Raw genomic sequence first — 16,908 nt, forward strand, 5'->3', positions numbered from 1 at the left:
CCTATGTGGGACAGGGACTGTGTCCAACCTGATAGTCTTGTATCTACTCCAGTGTTCAACACATAGTAAGTGATTAACAAATATTACCTTATTGTTGGCTTTAATGAGCTTCTGGCAATAGTCAAGAATTGATCAGAATCACCTTAGTGGAAGATGATTCTTATTAGGGTTCAGTATTTACTTACTGAGTGCCACATAGAATGCTCTGTCTGTATGGATGGTGGTGGATAGCAGGTAACATCTTTGAAATGGGGATTCAATGCTGTGGATTCATTCATGAATGCTGGGAATTCATTCTTCTTGCTATTTAGGCTATGAGCCCCATGTGGGACATGGACTCTTTCCAACCTGATTATCTTGTATCTACTCCAGTGCTTAGTCCAGTGCTTGGCACATAGTACCTGTGCTTGACAAATACCATCATCATCATTAACATTTCAGGAAACCAGATCTCTGTTCTAAAGACTTTTTCATGATAAAATGGCAATCATCAGTGGTACCTATTAAGCACCAGCTGAATGCGAAGCATCGATCCATCAATCAGTCAATCACTTGTATTTATTGAGTGCTTACTGTGTGTACAGCACTGTACTAAGCGATTGGAAGAATACATGGGCAGGGATCATGTCAGCCAACTCTGTTTCTAAGCACTTAGTAACAATGGTAAGCACTCAAAAATACCATTGATTGATTGACTGTTACAAGTAGGTAGGCATGATCCCTACTTGTGAAGAGCTCACAGTCTAGCGGAGAAGGCAGATATTAAGTTAAGTGATTTGCCCAAGGTTACACAGCAGACAAGTAGTGAAGTCGGAATTAGAACCCAGGTCTTTTGGCTCCTAAGCCCGTGCTCTTTCCACTAGGTCACACTGCTTCTCAACACTGACTCAGAAAAGTCCATTTTGGCCTTCCCTAAATCAGTAAGACCCTCTACATAATAGATCAACACTTCCTCAAGGCACCCATTGCTCCTCGGACTCTCGGATATAAGAGAAAGTATTTATTACTGATGTTGTACCACATATGGGGAATAGTGAATAATGGTTGACATTCCTCTAAAACCAGCTTTCCCTTGCAAAGAGCTTTCAATGTAAAATGGCACTTCTCAATTACCTGCTATTCTTGATTTGTGACTATAAGGACATATGTAAAAAGATATAGTATTCCTACAGTGGGATATCTCCAGAAGCTGGGAGAATATAAAACTCTTGCCAGAAATCCAGAGGAATTAGTGTGCACACCTGTGTTCTTTTCCTCTTCCTACGTATACTGTATTTCCATCCATCCTTTGACCATTCTGTTGATCTTATCTGTTTCAGCTTCTGGTAATGAGGTGCCAAAAATCAGAATACTGTATTTCAGATGCAGAGATTGCTTCATGTTTTATGGCATATAACTCTATAGATATTTTCCCCCAAATCATGTTAGTCTTATTTTCCTTCTGCTCCTTTCTGAATCTCTTCATCTTGTTGCTTTTCAAGTTCCTTCCTCTCATGTGGTGCTTGTGTTTGAAGCTCTTATCCCAGATGTTGTACCATATGATTTATCACTTTAAAACTCATTTTGTTGCTGCATACTGCCTATCTTATTAAAGTCTCTTGGCAACTGGAGGCAATTCTTCTGGCATTGTTGGCGTTTCACAGACAATTTAGTATGCACTGGGCTAGACTTTTGTTCTTTATGACCTGGTTGTGAGTAAAATTTTGTTGTTGTCATTGCTTATTTTGTTATCAGTTTGTTCTTGGAGTACTTTTTTAAAAAGGATAACACATCCCTGGCCCTGCAAAGCTAGCTGGCAGACAAATATATTTTTCCAGGTATCATGGGGAGAAAGAAAGCATAACAAAAGCACAAACTGTCCACTTGCTCTTACTTTACACAGCAGTGTCTCTTCTCTCCCAAAATTGTCACATTCAGTTACTGGCCTTCAGCTGTGATTCTTCCCTTCCTTTCAAGTATATGCCCCATTTTCAGTCCCCCCTTATAACAGCTACTTGGGTTCCCTGTTACCCTCCAATTCTCTTAACATGTCTCACCCAGAAAAGCTGTGCTGTGATTAATATTGCTCCAATACTGATGAATGTACTGAAGACATTATGTGCTTCATCATCTTGTTCTGGCATTTGATAATAAATTATAATTATGGTACTTTATAAGCACTTACTATGTACCAAGCACTGTTCTAAGCGCTCGGGTAGATACAAGTGAATCAGGTCAGACACAGTCCCTGTCCCACATGGGGCTCACATTCTTATCTCCATTTTACAGATGAGGTAACTGAGGCCCAGAAAAGTTAAGGGACTTGCCCAAGGTCACGCACGGCTGTCGTGGTGGAGCCAGAATTAATAATAATAATAATGTTGGTATTTGTTAAGCGCTTACTATGTGCTGAGCACTGTTCTAAGCGCTGGGTTAGACACAGGGTAATCAAGTTGTCCCACGTGGGGCTCACAATCTTAATCCCCATTTTACAGATGAGGTAACTGAGGCACCGAGAAGTCAAGTGACTTGCCCAAAGTCACACAGCTGAGTGGCCGATCCGGGATTCGAACCCAATACCTCTGACTCCCAAGCCCATGCTCTTTCCACTGAGCCACGCTGCTTCTCTACAATCCAGGTCCTTCTGATTCCCAGGCCCATGCTCTTATCCACTGAACCACGCTAACTGAATATGATGCATAGGTGATTCATTCATTCAATCATATTTAGTGAGTGCTTACTGTATGCAGAGCACTGTACTAAGCACTTGGAAAGGACAATTCGGCAACAAGTAGAGACAATCCCTATGTCGATGACTCCTCAAGAAGCCTTTGATAGTGAACCAGCTGCAATCCCCACAAGGAATAATAATAATTGTTGTATTTGTTAAGTGTCTACTATGTGTCAAGTGCCATATCATTATTATTATTATACTGAACTCTGGGTAGATACAATATCATCAGGTCCCACATCAGGCTCACATTCTAAGTAGGAGAGAGCACAGGTACTGAATCCCCATTTTATAGATACGGTAAGTCAGGCAATAGTGAAATCAAGAGAATTTTCCAAAATCAAACAGTAGGTAAGTGACAGAGTGGGGTTTAGAACCCAGGTCCTCTGACCTTTAGGCCTGTGCTCTTTCTACTAGGCCTTGCTGCTTCCCCACTAAAAAAAAAGCACACACACACAAATCCAGAGAAGTCTATAAAGTTAGGGATCTAGATTGGAAAAGTTGGGGATGTTAAATGAGAGGCCGTTAAACATTATAATGACTGTTAACTGAGCAACCATTACATACAGGTTTCCTCCAAATATACAGTTGCCACTGTTGCAGACAGAATACTGGGCTCGGTGGACCACTGGGTCTAATCCAGTAATCATCTATGTTCTTAGTTTCCCTCTGGATAAAATGTTTACCTCTTAAAATTAGTGCAGTAGAAGGTGTGGTGAGCCCACAATAAACTGTCTTTTTAGTGACTGACTGTGATCCCATGAACAACAACAAGGAAGAGACTTTGCTAAGCCACTGATGGGCTCTACGTGAGACAGGTGATTGTTGGCCTGTGGGGGCAGAGTATGGAGGGAGGCGTGGCTTTCTCTCCCTGTCTACCCATAACAGGCCTGGACCAATCAATAACCCCCAGCCTAAGCCTCACTTTTTCTTTGTTCCCCCTCTTCTCCCCATCGCTCCAACCAGCTCCCTTTGCTCTACCCACCCCCAGCACTTGTGTATATATGTACATATTTATAATTCTATTTATTTATATTAATGATGTGTATATATCTATAATTCTATTTATTTATATTGATGCCTATTTCCCCCCTTCTAAACTCTGAGCCCATTGTGGGCAGGGATTGTCTATATTTGTTGCTGAATTGTACTTTACAAGCTCTTAGTAGTGCTCTGCACACAGTAAGTGCTCAGTAAATACCATTGAATGAATGCCACATAGAGCCACAGCTGCGATGCCTAAGGTGGTCGTTTTGAATCGCAAGAGGGCACCTGGCGGCATACTGGAGAAGCAGAATTGTCAGAACGGGCTTCTTTGACCACAGATTGGTCTTGGACCCTTGGTGGAGTGAGTGTGCATATGTGTCACTCCGTTGCATGCCGGTAAAACTAAGTAAAAGCTTTCCACAGTAACCTTAGTGAACAGAGGTGTGGTTTGAATTCTACTGCGTGTCACTGAGGCTCCCCCAGTCCAGGAAGGTCCTGGTTGGCCCGGGTGGGCTTGTGACACACAAATGGCGACGGGGATGGGATTTGCGGAGCGTGGTCATTATGGTCTGGTGGTTATGATATCTTGGTTTGCTGGCTCGCTTGGTCAATTCTTCCCTCTCCTGTTCTCTCTTACCTCTCTCATGGAGTTCTGGGTTAGGGTGACTGAATATTGGAATATTATCCCCTGGAACCCTTAAATTTAGGCGTGGGTCTGCTGGCAATAGTGTCTGTAGGGTTCTCTTTCTAAGAGAAGAGAAACCTATTAGTAGCTCAAACAGCTCCTTCTGATAGTATGGCGATTGCTAAAGATGCCAGAGAAACTACAAACCATGCTCTTAAGGTAGTTGAATTTCTCCTGAAGTCTAAATTGGGGAAAGTCAACCAGGTCTAGTTAAATGCCATTGTTAAAAGTGAGTGTGACCCTGATTGTGTTAATGGGGACATCTGGTCTGCAGAGCTAGATGAAATTGACCCCATTTTAAGGGTAGCCCCAGTTGTGGTTACCAAAATTTCGGGGAGAGGGGCCCCCACTACTGTTTCAAGAGATTATATTGCGGCTGAATTAGGTCAGCAATTCCACAGGGGCGTTGGAGAGCCCATACCAGAATGGCTTCTCGGGATTTATAATCACAGAGTAGCTTTACTCACCCTTACTGAAAGGAGTCTGATTTTGGCAGATTCGAGGGTGAGGCCATGAGGACCTTTCATGCGAGCCAAGGTTCCCTGAGGAACAGGATAATGGCAGCACTAAAGGGAACCTATGAGGGCCCTGGGGAGGTCCCTTACACTGCCTAAATGAGGCCCAACAGGGATTGCATGCCTTGGGTTTAGTGTGGGCTATCTGGAGCCCACTTGCACCCGAGGAGGAGTTTGACCTAGAGCCTGAAGAAGCCCCCCATAAGGCAAGCCTGAGGACCTTAGTCCAACTGGCTCTTGGCTCCTCTCGGAGTACCGTGGCAAACGGCCTAATGGGACTCGGGAAGGAGGCCTCAATTGCCACTGCATTAGATCGTCTAGGGGGGAAGGACTTCTCCTCCTACCACACAGGTCCAAACAGTAGTCATAGAGAAAGAAGGTAGACAGAGACGGGCACCTTCTGGCAGACTGACAAGACCCCGAGGAAATGCAAGCTCTGGGCTACGGCGTAACACGGTCTGCCACCAACTCCTCTAATAGGTTATACGGAGGATAGAGATTGATGGACTACCCACCTCAGTGTTAGAGGGAATTCTCCGGACCCTAACACAGGGGAAGAGAAGCCAAAAAGGAAAAAAAAAAAACCTCAAGTAACCCGCAGCCAGGAGCTAGGACACCCTCACCTTCTACCCCCACCTGCCCAAGCCTGGAAGACGAAGAGAGTGGATTAGGGAGATCACGGGGAGGACGCCCAGACACCTGGGAGTGCTCAAGATGAGACCGGTGGTAATGAATCAAACCCCAAGGAGGTTCCAGACATGAAACGTATTGACGTATATCTGTACTAATGACTAAAGTTTGTGTTGCAGGCACCCAATCGGCTTATATGAACCAGGCCTCTGGTGCTGAAACCCACTACCGCCCCTGATGAAGAAAGGTCGCTGAAACCTGTTACGGCCCCCGATGAAGAAAGGTCTCCTGATGCCCATTTTCATTCGGTTTTAAGTACTGAAGGGATTGTGTAAATGTGTTGAGACTGGCTGCACTTATTTGGCTATGTAAGAGTGTATATAGAACAAGTGTGGTTAGATGAACTAGCCAGTGTGATGGAATGTTTTCAGAGTGTACTGAGTATGGTGAAAATCCTAAAAAGGAAGCTGGATAGCTCCACCGTTTAGGAGATATCACTTTAGAAGAAAAAAAAGAAGGGAATTTGAGGGAAGGCACCTCAAATGAAAACTCCACTTATCGCGAAATGTGGATCTCCTGATTGCCTGCAGGGGTGGCGTCTCTAATCTAACAAAGAGGTCTGTAAATGGGTTAGGAACTGTCACCTTTACTGCCGTCCAGGTAAAGAACAGTTCAAAAAAAAAAAAACAAAAAACAAAAACCCCCCAAAAAACCTGCTTTGAGAGATTCACCATGGAGTTAATGTGGTGAAGAAAAGAATCTGTCTATATGCCATTACAAAAAGGAGTTAATTGTACAAAAATATGGTCTTAATGATGATGCTGGTTTCTCAATCTATGGTTTAGATTGTAACTCCCTAGATTTTAGCCCAGCAGGACACATTGAAGACAAGGCTCGAAGACAAGGTTTACCACTCAGCTGCTTCACAGAGCTCCTGTCTGGAGTGCAAACCATGAAAAGGAAAGGATATGTTCCTACCAGAAGACCTGGTCCTGAGAGGATTTGGGCATCAGTATCTGGGTGGAGATGGGCCACAAACTAGAAGAAGAAAGTGTGTGGGTGGCAAAAGTGTTAAAATTGATGGGTTTATATTCATTGACAACTGTGGGTAATATAAATGATTTGTGAATCTGATAGAATCCCATGTGCTGTTTTGGGGGGAATGCAAGGACTCTCCTCAGAACCCTCCTTTTGCCCTCCTACTGGTCTTGCTGCTGCTCAGCCAAATACGAGAGCTAAAGAAAAGGAAGAAATGGAGAAAACCCTACATCCCCGTGTTGTTTTACTACTAGCGTAATAAAATCCCTATTGAAGGGATTGATGGTATTGATCACATGTGATAATATTTTTCCCTCTTGTTTGAAGAATGTATAGTTGTTGGGTTTACCTGTGTAGCAAAGTCCCTATTGAAGGGAGTGAGGGTGATACTGATTACTCATGTGTGATATGTTTTATATAGTTTCTGGGTTAGTGCATTACTGGTTTGAGCAATCCCTATTGAGGGATTGATGGTGATATTGATCACTTATAATGTACCTTAATGTAAATCTCCCCATCAACTGTACCCCTAAATGAGTGTAAATAAGTGAATGTTGATCGACAGAATCAAGGGGTGGGATGTGGTGAGCTCACAATAAGCTGCCTTTTTAGTGACCGGTTGTGATCCCATGAACAGTAACAAGGAAGAGACTTTGTGAAGCCACTGATTGTCTCTACCTGAGACAGGTGATTGCTGGCTTGTGGGGGCGGAGTATGGAGGGAGGTGGGGGCTTTCTCTCCCTGTTCTCCCCTTAACGGGACTAGACCAATTAATAACTGCTAAGGCGCTCGTTTTGAATTGCCAGAGGGGACCTGAAGGCAGCACGGAGGCATGCTGGGGAAGCAGAAGCAGCAGGAGAGCAGCACGAAGAAGCACTGGCAGAACGGGATCCTTTGACCACAGACTGGTGCTGGAGCCTTGGTGGAGTGAGTGAGTGATTGTGTGTGTCACTCCCTTGCACGCTGGTAAAACTAAGTAAAAACTTTCCACAGCAACCATGGTGATCAGAGGTGTGGTTTGAACTCCATTTATTCAATTGTATTTATTGAATGCTTACTGTGTGCAGAGCACTGTACTAAGCCCTTGGAATGTACAGTTTAGCAACAGATAGAGACATTCCCTGCCCAACAACTGGCTCACAGTCTAAAAGGGGGAGAGAGACCACAAAACAAGTAGTTAGGCACCAATACCATGGAAATAGATGGTAAAAGTCCTACTACATTTCACTGAGGCTCCCCTGGGCAAGGAAGGTACCAATCAGGTAGGCTTGTGACAGGAGGGAACTGTTTTACCCTGATTACCTTTAGGAGTTGCTATTATTATTATTAAACTTATTAATTGCTTACAAGGTGTCAAGGCAGTTTGCTAAGTGGTGGGTTAGAGAAAAGATTATCAGATCAGACACAGTCCCAGTCCTACACAAAGTAAGAGGGAAGAAGAGAAGACATCTTAGCCTCATTTTGAAGCTGAGGAAAGCGAGGCCCAGAGAGGTTGAGTGATTTGCCCAAGGTCACTTAACAGGCCAGTGGCAGGGTTGGAATGAGAACCTGGTCTCCTGACTCCCTGTCCTTTACTCTTTCTACTAGGCCATACTGCCTCCATGCTTGGATGTAAGGAAATGGTTTACTTGGTGTTTGTACATTGATATTCTAGGTCCAGCTCCCACCAGGAATGACCCAAGAGATAGAGGCAACATCAACTTATGACAGAAGGAATTAGTTTAAATCACTGGCTTTCACTGCTCAGCGACTTACCTTAATTTGTGAGCTCTGAAACCGATGAAGCAAATGTACTTGCTTTATTTCTAGGGTGTGATGCTACCACTCTCACTCCGGAGACCTGCCAGTCATCCCATGCTCTCTCCAGGTCTGAATTTGGAGTTCACTTGCCTATTCCTGAGCCATTAGCTCCCCTAAACTCCGTGCATTACCCCCTTTTTTCTGTCTGCACTTGTAGAGTGATTCACCCCCAGTTTGTGTAATGGAAGGTCTTTTAGCAGTTTATGTAGGTTCAGAAAAACTTTGCTTCTGCCCTCTCACTCTCTAGTTTAAAGCTCATTTAATAACCCCTTCTGGTTTGAATCCTGAGGGGAAGAGACCCCTGTCTGCATAAAGGGAATGTAATTAATTCTTATAAGAGAAGGATCTTTCTCATTACAGCAGGCATTTGAAGAGTTTGGAAATTCAAAATCCTCTCCACTCCTCCTTTGTCTAATATATCAGCACACCCATTTGTCACTACTGCTTGATGCCATGGGACCTAATTGCCTTGAATATATGGCATAATAACATTTTCATTTTATCATCTGTGAAGTTCTTCTCTTATCAAGAATTCAAAGTATGTTGTACACAGAAACTCAGGGAGAATAATTAGGTATTATTTATTAACTCCATTTTGCAAATCAGGAAATCTAGCAGCAACAGTAAGTACCCAAAAACTGCACTCTATACTGTTTAGTGGAGTTACTTTTTTTACTGGTCTTTTTATTGTCAAATCTTTACTTATTTTCATTGTTTGCACGATATCTTTTGGTATTTTTGCCAGGTTTTTTTGCCACTTAAATTGTGCCCTCCCTAAAGGGTAGAGAGGGGTTTCGACCCCTCAGGATTCAAACCAGAAGGGGTTGTTAAATGAGCTTTAAACTAAATAGGGAGTGAGAGGGCAGGAGCAAATTTTTTCTGAACCTGAATAGGTCATAGATAATGTTCTTAATTTGATTTTCTCACTTTATTACAAGGTTTTAATCAAACCCTCACAGGAGCATTCAATACCATATGAGGCAAAGATTCCCTACTCTTCTCACCTTACACGCACATTCTCCGAGAGCTCATCCACTCACATGGCTTCAGCTTCCATTTCTATATGAATGAATCCAAAAATCTACCTCTGTAGCCCTGACCTCTCACCTGACCTGCAATCCTGCATCTCCCTCTCATCTCCAGGACATCTCCACTTGGATGTCTTACTAGCACCTCAAACTCAACGTGCCTAAAATAGAATGCCTCATCTTTCCTCCTAACCCTACTTCTCCCTCTAATATTCCTTTCTGAGTCAAGAATATCACCATCTTCTCTATCCCAGTAACCCACAACCTTGGTGTCATCCTTGACTCTTTACTATCGTTCAAATCTCGCATTTAGCCTCCTGCTAAATCCTGCTATCTCCTGGATCTGCCCTTTCTTCCCTCCCAAACTGCTACCATCCTGGTACAAGTTCTTATACTGCCATGGTTAGACCACTACATTAGCCTCCTCGCTGGTCTCCCAGCCTCTCCTGCCTCCAATTTAAGCTACATGCTGTTGCATAGGTTATTTTCCTGAAGCATCGATCTGTCTACATTTCTCCTCTCCTCAAAACCCTCTATTGCTCCCTGTCTTCATATCAAACACAGACTTCTCACAATCAGCTTCAGGGTCCTCCACCATCTGGCACCAATTTACCTATCTGGTCCCTTCTCCCTGTCTTTGTTCCTAATTGTGGTATTTAAGTGCTTACTATGTGCCAGGCACTGTACTAGGAGCTGGGGTAGATGCAAACAAATCAGATTGGACACAGTCCCTGTTCCATGTGGGGCTCACAGTCTCAATCCCCATTTTCCAGAGGAGGTAACCAAGGCACAGAGAAGTGAAGTAGCAGCGTGGCTCGGTGGAAAGTGCCCGGGCTTGGAGGTCAGGGGTTCGAATCCCGGCTCCGCCACTTGTCAGCTGTGTGACTGTGGGCAAGTCACTTAACTTCTCTGAGCCTCAGTTCCCTCATCTGTAAAATGGGGATTAAAACTGTGAGCCCCACGTGGGACAATCTGATCACCCTGTATCTACTCCAGTGCTTAGAACAGTGCTCTGCACATAGTAAGCGCTTAACAAATACCAACATTATTAAGTAACTCGTCCAAGATCACACAGCAGACAAGTGGTGGAGCCACGATTAGAATTCCTGACCTTCTGACTCCCAGGCCCATCCTCTATCCACTACATCATGCTACTTCTATATGAAATCAAGTTCATATAAAACCATTAAAATTGTTAGTAGTAGATACAGTACTCGGAGAGGGCAGTCCTCAGATACCTCACCGCTCTAGGCAAACAATCCTTGGTTATAAACTCCCACAAGCTTCCCAGTGCGCAGAAAGTTGGAACTCAGGTCTTCTGACTCCCAGACCTACCCTCTTTCCCCTATACCATGTCGGTTCTGACACTAATCCAAAATTCCCCTTATGTTTCTTCAGTGGTAAGAACAGTTTCTTGATGACAAATAGAGATTCCACGATTTTACCTTCAGTAACAGGAGCACTGTTGTGGGCAGAACTGGTTTACAGTTATGGTACCTTTAATAACCCATCAAAAATCTTGGATTAATTCAGATAAGCTTCTGATTTCCTATACTGTTCTAGAGAAAAATCTTTGAAGTCTGTGTACCACTAACATGTTTAAAGTTGCAAAAGTTAGAAGCTGCTCTTTGCAATCCCAAATTTATTAAGGGACGGAGTCCTTTCTGATCCACACATACAAACTGGAGCAGAAACAAATGCACAACACCTACATAATAACCTCAGCTATATCACTACAAAAGGTGCCGTAACTAATAATAAAACCAAAACAAGCAGATATCTGCCATTTTTGACCATTTCCTAAAACCAAAATCTCAATTCCAAAACATGAGGAAAATTGAACAGCCTGGAGAGCAGAATGGCTTTTCTTGGGAAACAAACTAGTCCGTTGGTTTACTGTTTTCAAAGAGCTCCATTCTCTCCCCCCTCTCTTTAACAAATGCATTAAAGATAAGATAGAAACACCAAATATCAGGCTAGCTTTATTTAATAGGGCTGCATCTTTCCATGACACAGAGCAGAGCTGATGCTGTGCAGGGAGCACAGTTGCTATAGTAATATCGTTTAAGGGGGCCCTGTATTCATGTTGTGCATATGGGATGGCAAAGCAACCCAAAGCGAGTCATGTTTTCTGTGCACAGCAGGGCCAACAACCACCACTCTAACAATTGTCAAAAATACCAGTTGGAGGTGAGGCGCACAGGAAGAGGGGGTGGGAAGAGGACCAAGAGGTCAGAGAATTAACATAGCAGGAGAGAAAGCAAAGTACTAAATATACACCAAGTAGGCCCTTCAAGAATAAAGGGATAGTATCATAAGAAACAAGATAAATACAATATATCATTCATGGTTAAACCTTATCTGGTTTCCAAAACCCTATAGGACAGGGCAGAGCAAAGAGAACAGAAGTTATCTTTTATTTTAACTTTCCTTTTCCCCTTAAAAGAGCACTCCTACTGGTACTACGAGAATACGGCTGATTTCCTACTACAACCCAGCCCGCATGCTTCTTTCGCCTTAAGGCCAGCCTACACGCTGTACGTCAATCTCATCTATCTCATCCCCCAGCCCCTTGCTCACATCCTGCCTCTGGTCTGGAACTCCCTCCCCCTCCATAACTGACACTGTCACTCTCCCCACCTTCAAAGCCTTATTAAAAGCACATCTTCCCCAGCTAAGCCTTCATTTTCACTACTCCCTCTCTCTTCTGCATCTCCTATGCACTTGGATCTGCATCCTTTAAGCGCTCTGATACTCATCTCACTCTCAGTCCCCACAACACTTCTGTACAAATCTTTATACCCTGCCATTTCTCCAATTTGTAATTATTTTAATGTCTGTCTCCACCTGTAGATCTTAAGCTTCTTCTGGGCAGGGATCATGTCTGCCAATTCTATTGTCTTGTACTCTCTCAACCACTTAGTACACTTAGGAAGCGCTCAATAAACACCATTAATCAGGTTTGGGTTTTGCTCTTGCGTGGAGTATGCAGCCAATCATCCCAAGGAACTGGGGAATGCCAAGAAGATGAATAAATTCAAATCAGAGTGAGCCCAAAATACTCCTCATAGCTCTGAATTGTAACCTTCACCCTGACTAGCAAGAGAGAAAGAGGTACTGACAAAACTTACTTGAATATTTGCAACCCATCTCTTTGCTGTTCCTGCTAGAGATGCCAATTGGACAAATGGCTACTCTATACTTCTTGCTTTACCCAATCACTAATTCCAAAATGCAGGGGGGTAGCTGCAGAAAGAAGGACTAGTGTGGCTTAGTGGGAAGATCACATGTCTGAGAGTCAGAGGACCGAGGTTCTAATCCCAGCTCCACTACTTGTCTGTTGTGTGACCTTGGGTAAGTCCCTTCACTTCTCTGGGCCTCAGTTTCAATATGAGTCCTCCCTCCTCCTGAGACTGTAAGCCCCATGTGGGACAGGGACTGTGTCCAACTTGATTATCCTGTATCATTATCTACCCCAGCATTTAGTATGGTGCAAGGATCACAGTAAGGACTTAACAAATGCCCTAATTATGGTTATTATATCATATTTCAAATAATTAGTCCAGAATAGTTGGTTACCTAATTCATTTTCACATTTCTTTCCAGGAAATCTGATTGTCAACTCCAAAACACTGCATGAGTTTCACCTCATTTCTCATCCATAGATTAGTAACAGAGTGCCTCAATAAGATTTCATGGCACATTAATAAGAAAATAATAATAATTTATTACATGGCATGATTATTACAGGCTGGACAATATCATTGTTCTTGCTGGTACCAGTGCATTTTGAAAGCTGAATTCTTTTTTTTTTTTTTTGAAGGATTTCATGTTGACTTTCCTCTCTGCAAATTTCCATAATAAATCTAGAAGTTGTTCTGAATAATTAAGACAATCCTGTTTTCTGACTAACCCCAAGGTATGATGAAAACTTCCTCCAAAGACCAGTTTCTTCATTTTTGGCTCCTATGCCAGAACTCTGCTGTTTAATTACAAATGTGTGGTCCTACATTATTCTCTACTTATTCTTCTCTTCCCCATAAACCTTTTCTCTCCTCCTCTCTAGGGCAAATAGCAATACCTAGCAATGATTATTGCTGCTCTTAGCACAATCTACATTCCCGCCACATAAAAATGCAAACATAGCATCTACAATTACTTGCATATATTTTGGCATAGTTGGAAAAGATTAATTTTCATTTCAATGTGTGTGAGCTTCACTAATCCAAGTAAGGAGGGGAAGAATGAGTTTAGTGTTGGGCCAAGTGCTCCTTTATTTCAATTAATCCATCAGTCAATCAACAAGAATTTGAGCATTCACAGAGTACCTAGCTCTTCACTGGCATAGTGTACTCTCCCAAGTGCTTAGTACAGTGCTCTGCACACAAAAAGCACTCAGTACCATCAATTGAATGATTGATTGTTAATGCCTTTTGTGGGGTTAAATACAGTGCCCAGTTTGGTGTAGCTATATCTCATTTATTCAAAGCCATTTCCAGGATATAGAGCCTAAGATGTGAAAAAGTGGGGAAAGGGTAGGAAAGGGATTCTGTGCCTTTCCTGATGAACTTTTCTTCTCCCCAGATCATACCCTTCTAATTACCACTTCAGACCTTTTGTCCCAGCTTTACACTTCTGCACTCACTTCCAGCCAAGGCACCTCTGTACATATGCTACTATTTAAGCTTTTACTCATGCAGATATCAGTTTTTCCATTCTCTTTTTCCTCTTGCCTGTAATTATTTTGTTTCTTTCCACTGGATTGCAAGCTCCTTGAGGGCAGGGATTGTATCTTCTTATTTATCCATACTCCCCCAAGCACTTAGTTCAGGGCTTGTCACAGACCTGGTGTTCAGTAAATACGATGGAGTGATTTCAGAACTCCACGTTGCAGGAACTCTCATGGAGTGGGAGTGATTCTGGTGCTAGCAGCAGCCACCAGTGCCACTGCAGCAGCAGCAGCAGTGGAATTTATTGAGCACTTACTGTGTGCAGAGTACTGTACTATGCACTTGGGAAAGTACAGTTCAAAAGAGTTGGTAGACACGTTCCCTGCCCACAAGGAGCTTACAGTCTACAGGGGAAGCAATAAATTTGGGGTATGGAAATAAATGTTGCTGAGGATGGGATGAATATCAAATGCCACTTAGCTATGGAGCAAAAGCGAGATGCTGTTTCATGACCACCATGGGTTTCCCTGACCTCTTTCTGGCCTGCCATGCTGCTCCACCTGGAGACCAGCTTCATGAAGCCTTTGGGTGACTGTTCTAGTGGTCATTGTCCAAATTTATCCCAGACAAATGTGGTTTTCATCTTGTCTGACCCTTGTCTGGTATTGCAGGGGGGAAAGGGGGAGGGGAAAGATGCGTCTGGAATTACTGAATGCCTCAGTGGCCACCCTAGGATTTATTAATAATAATGATGATGATGATGGTACTTGTTAAGCACTCAATATGTGTCAAGCACTGTTCTAAGTGTTTGGGTAGATACAAGCTAATCAGATTGGACACAGTCCCTGTCCCACAAGGGCCCACAGTCTTATTGGAGAAGCATCGTGGCTCAGTGGAACGAGCCCAGGTTTGGAAGTCAGAGGTCATGGGTTCAAATTCAGGCTCTGCCACTTGTCAGCTGTGTGACTGTGGGCAAGTCACTTAACTTCTCTGCCTCAGTTCCCTCATCTGTAAAATGGGGATGAAGGCTGTGAGCCTCACGTGAGACAACCTGATTACGTTGTATCTACCCCAGCGCTTAGAACAGTGCTCTGCACATAGCGCTTAACAAATACCAACATTATTATTCCCCATTTTACAGTTGAGGTAACTGAGACAAAAATTTGCCCTTCTTGCCTTCTCTGCTTTCTTGAAGTCTTGCCTCTTGGAAAATGGGATTCTGCAGTGACCCGGAACAATGAACTAACCACGAACTACTTCAATTTCAGAGACCAGCTCTGGATTAATCAGAGCCACGATGATCTAGTCCCAACGCAGAGGGAGAGACCAAAGTACCTGAATTTGAAGCTTCAGCCTGAGACGCTGCCATCTTGGCAGGACTCAAGTCAGCCTCTGATCAGACCGGCAATATCATGCAGCATTTTGTGCTCAATCCCAAGTGCAGGAAGAAAAATCTTTTCAGAGAATCAACACAGCCAGACGGATCCAGCAGCATAGCCATTTCTGGGTGCCCATTATCTCAGGGGTGGGGGCAATAGGCTTTTGGGAACAGATATGAAAATCCTTGTCCAGCGTGGCTGGAGGAAACAAGCCTTGTGGTTGCTTAACAAATGCTAATATACAGATTGAGTGGCAACAGAGGAGATATCCCACATCCTCTCTTTCTACAGCAAAGGTCACCATCACAAGTGCCCCAAAACACAGCCATAGAAATCCAGCCCTGTTTGCCCACATCGAAACAATATATGTCTAGCCCAGTTACTATTGGGGTTTCACGCATCTGTAACACTGGCATTCAACTGTCACCCTATTCTGTACATTAGCATGCTGTGCCTATTCCCAGCAGTGCGGCCGAGCCTCCATGGTAACGCTCTTCAGGGTGCTCTGGATGGTTTTAATTATTAAAATGAAGAATTCTTACCAACACATTTAATTGGGAAATATTACATGTTAAAGGGGCACTAATGGAACAGCTCAGCGAATCGAGCAATGTGATAGAGAAAGCTTTTTGATGTGAATTTTAGCAATGCTTTCCTCATCCCATCACATCATTAATTATTCAGTTGCATTAAAAACAAAATCATGTAATTTCATTTATAGACCACTATAAAAGTAAACCTTTGAATCACCTGCACAAACCTGGAATACCATAGGCTGGATGGGGAACAAAGCACTGAATTTCCCACATAAATGACCGTCTATGACCCCTGGGAAGACAGTTCAGTTTGGCCATGAGAATCAAATCAGCATAATTATGAAGCTTTGTAGTGTAGCTTGGTATATTAGAGTGACCCTCTCTCTGGAAATCTGCATTTTGTACTTCTACTAGAACTATTAAAGTAGAAGTAAAGATACAAAACTGCAGCTATATTTTGCCACCTCTGAGTACAGTAGAAATAGAAAACTTCCCTTCAGGAAGTTTCCAATTTAATGGGGGAGACAGGCAAAATAACTATAGATATGAAATAGAAGAGACTCAAAAGATGGATATGTGGAAAGAAAAAACAGAAGAGTATGGAAATTGATACATACAAAGTGGTGTGAAAATGCTGAGTCAGTAATAGGGAGGAAGTAACCATAGGAGAAGAAAAATCAATGGGGAAAAACCTTCTGGAGAAGATTGTATTTAAGGAGGACTTTGAAGAGTGGGAGAGCTCTGGTCTGGCAGATAGGAAGGAAGGAGTTCCTGACAGGAGAAAGGGTGTGAGCAAGGGAGTCAGAGTCAGGAATTGAAAACAAGGCATAGTAAGAAGATGAGCTTGGAAGTAACAGAGTGTGAGTTGGGGTGGTGTGAGAGAAGAGAGTGGATAAGTAAGAGGGAGAGAGCTGATGGGAGTGCCTTAAA

The 16,908-nt window shown here is 43.2% G+C and overlaps 1 long non-coding RNA gene across 1 annotated transcript; it reads left to right on the forward strand.

Annotated features, from left to right (window-relative positions):
• The first annotated feature begins 13,222 nt into the window (after window positions 1-13,222).
• LOC114808160 lies at window positions 13,223-16,598 on the forward strand. Its single transcript, XR_003756025.1, has 2 exons — window positions 13,223-13,312; window positions 15,332-16,598. It is a non-coding gene; the product is annotated as an uncharacterized LOC114808160 (long non-coding RNA).
• Window positions 16,599-16,908: the final 310 nt, after the last annotated feature.

The sequence above is a fragment of the Ornithorhynchus anatinus genome, chromosome X5 (genome assembly GCF_004115215.2).
Source record: "Ornithorhynchus anatinus isolate Pmale09 chromosome X5, mOrnAna1.pri.v4, whole genome shotgun sequence".
In the NCBI taxonomy this organism is placed as follows: domain Eukaryota; kingdom Metazoa; phylum Chordata; class Mammalia; order Monotremata; family Ornithorhynchidae; genus Ornithorhynchus; species Ornithorhynchus anatinus.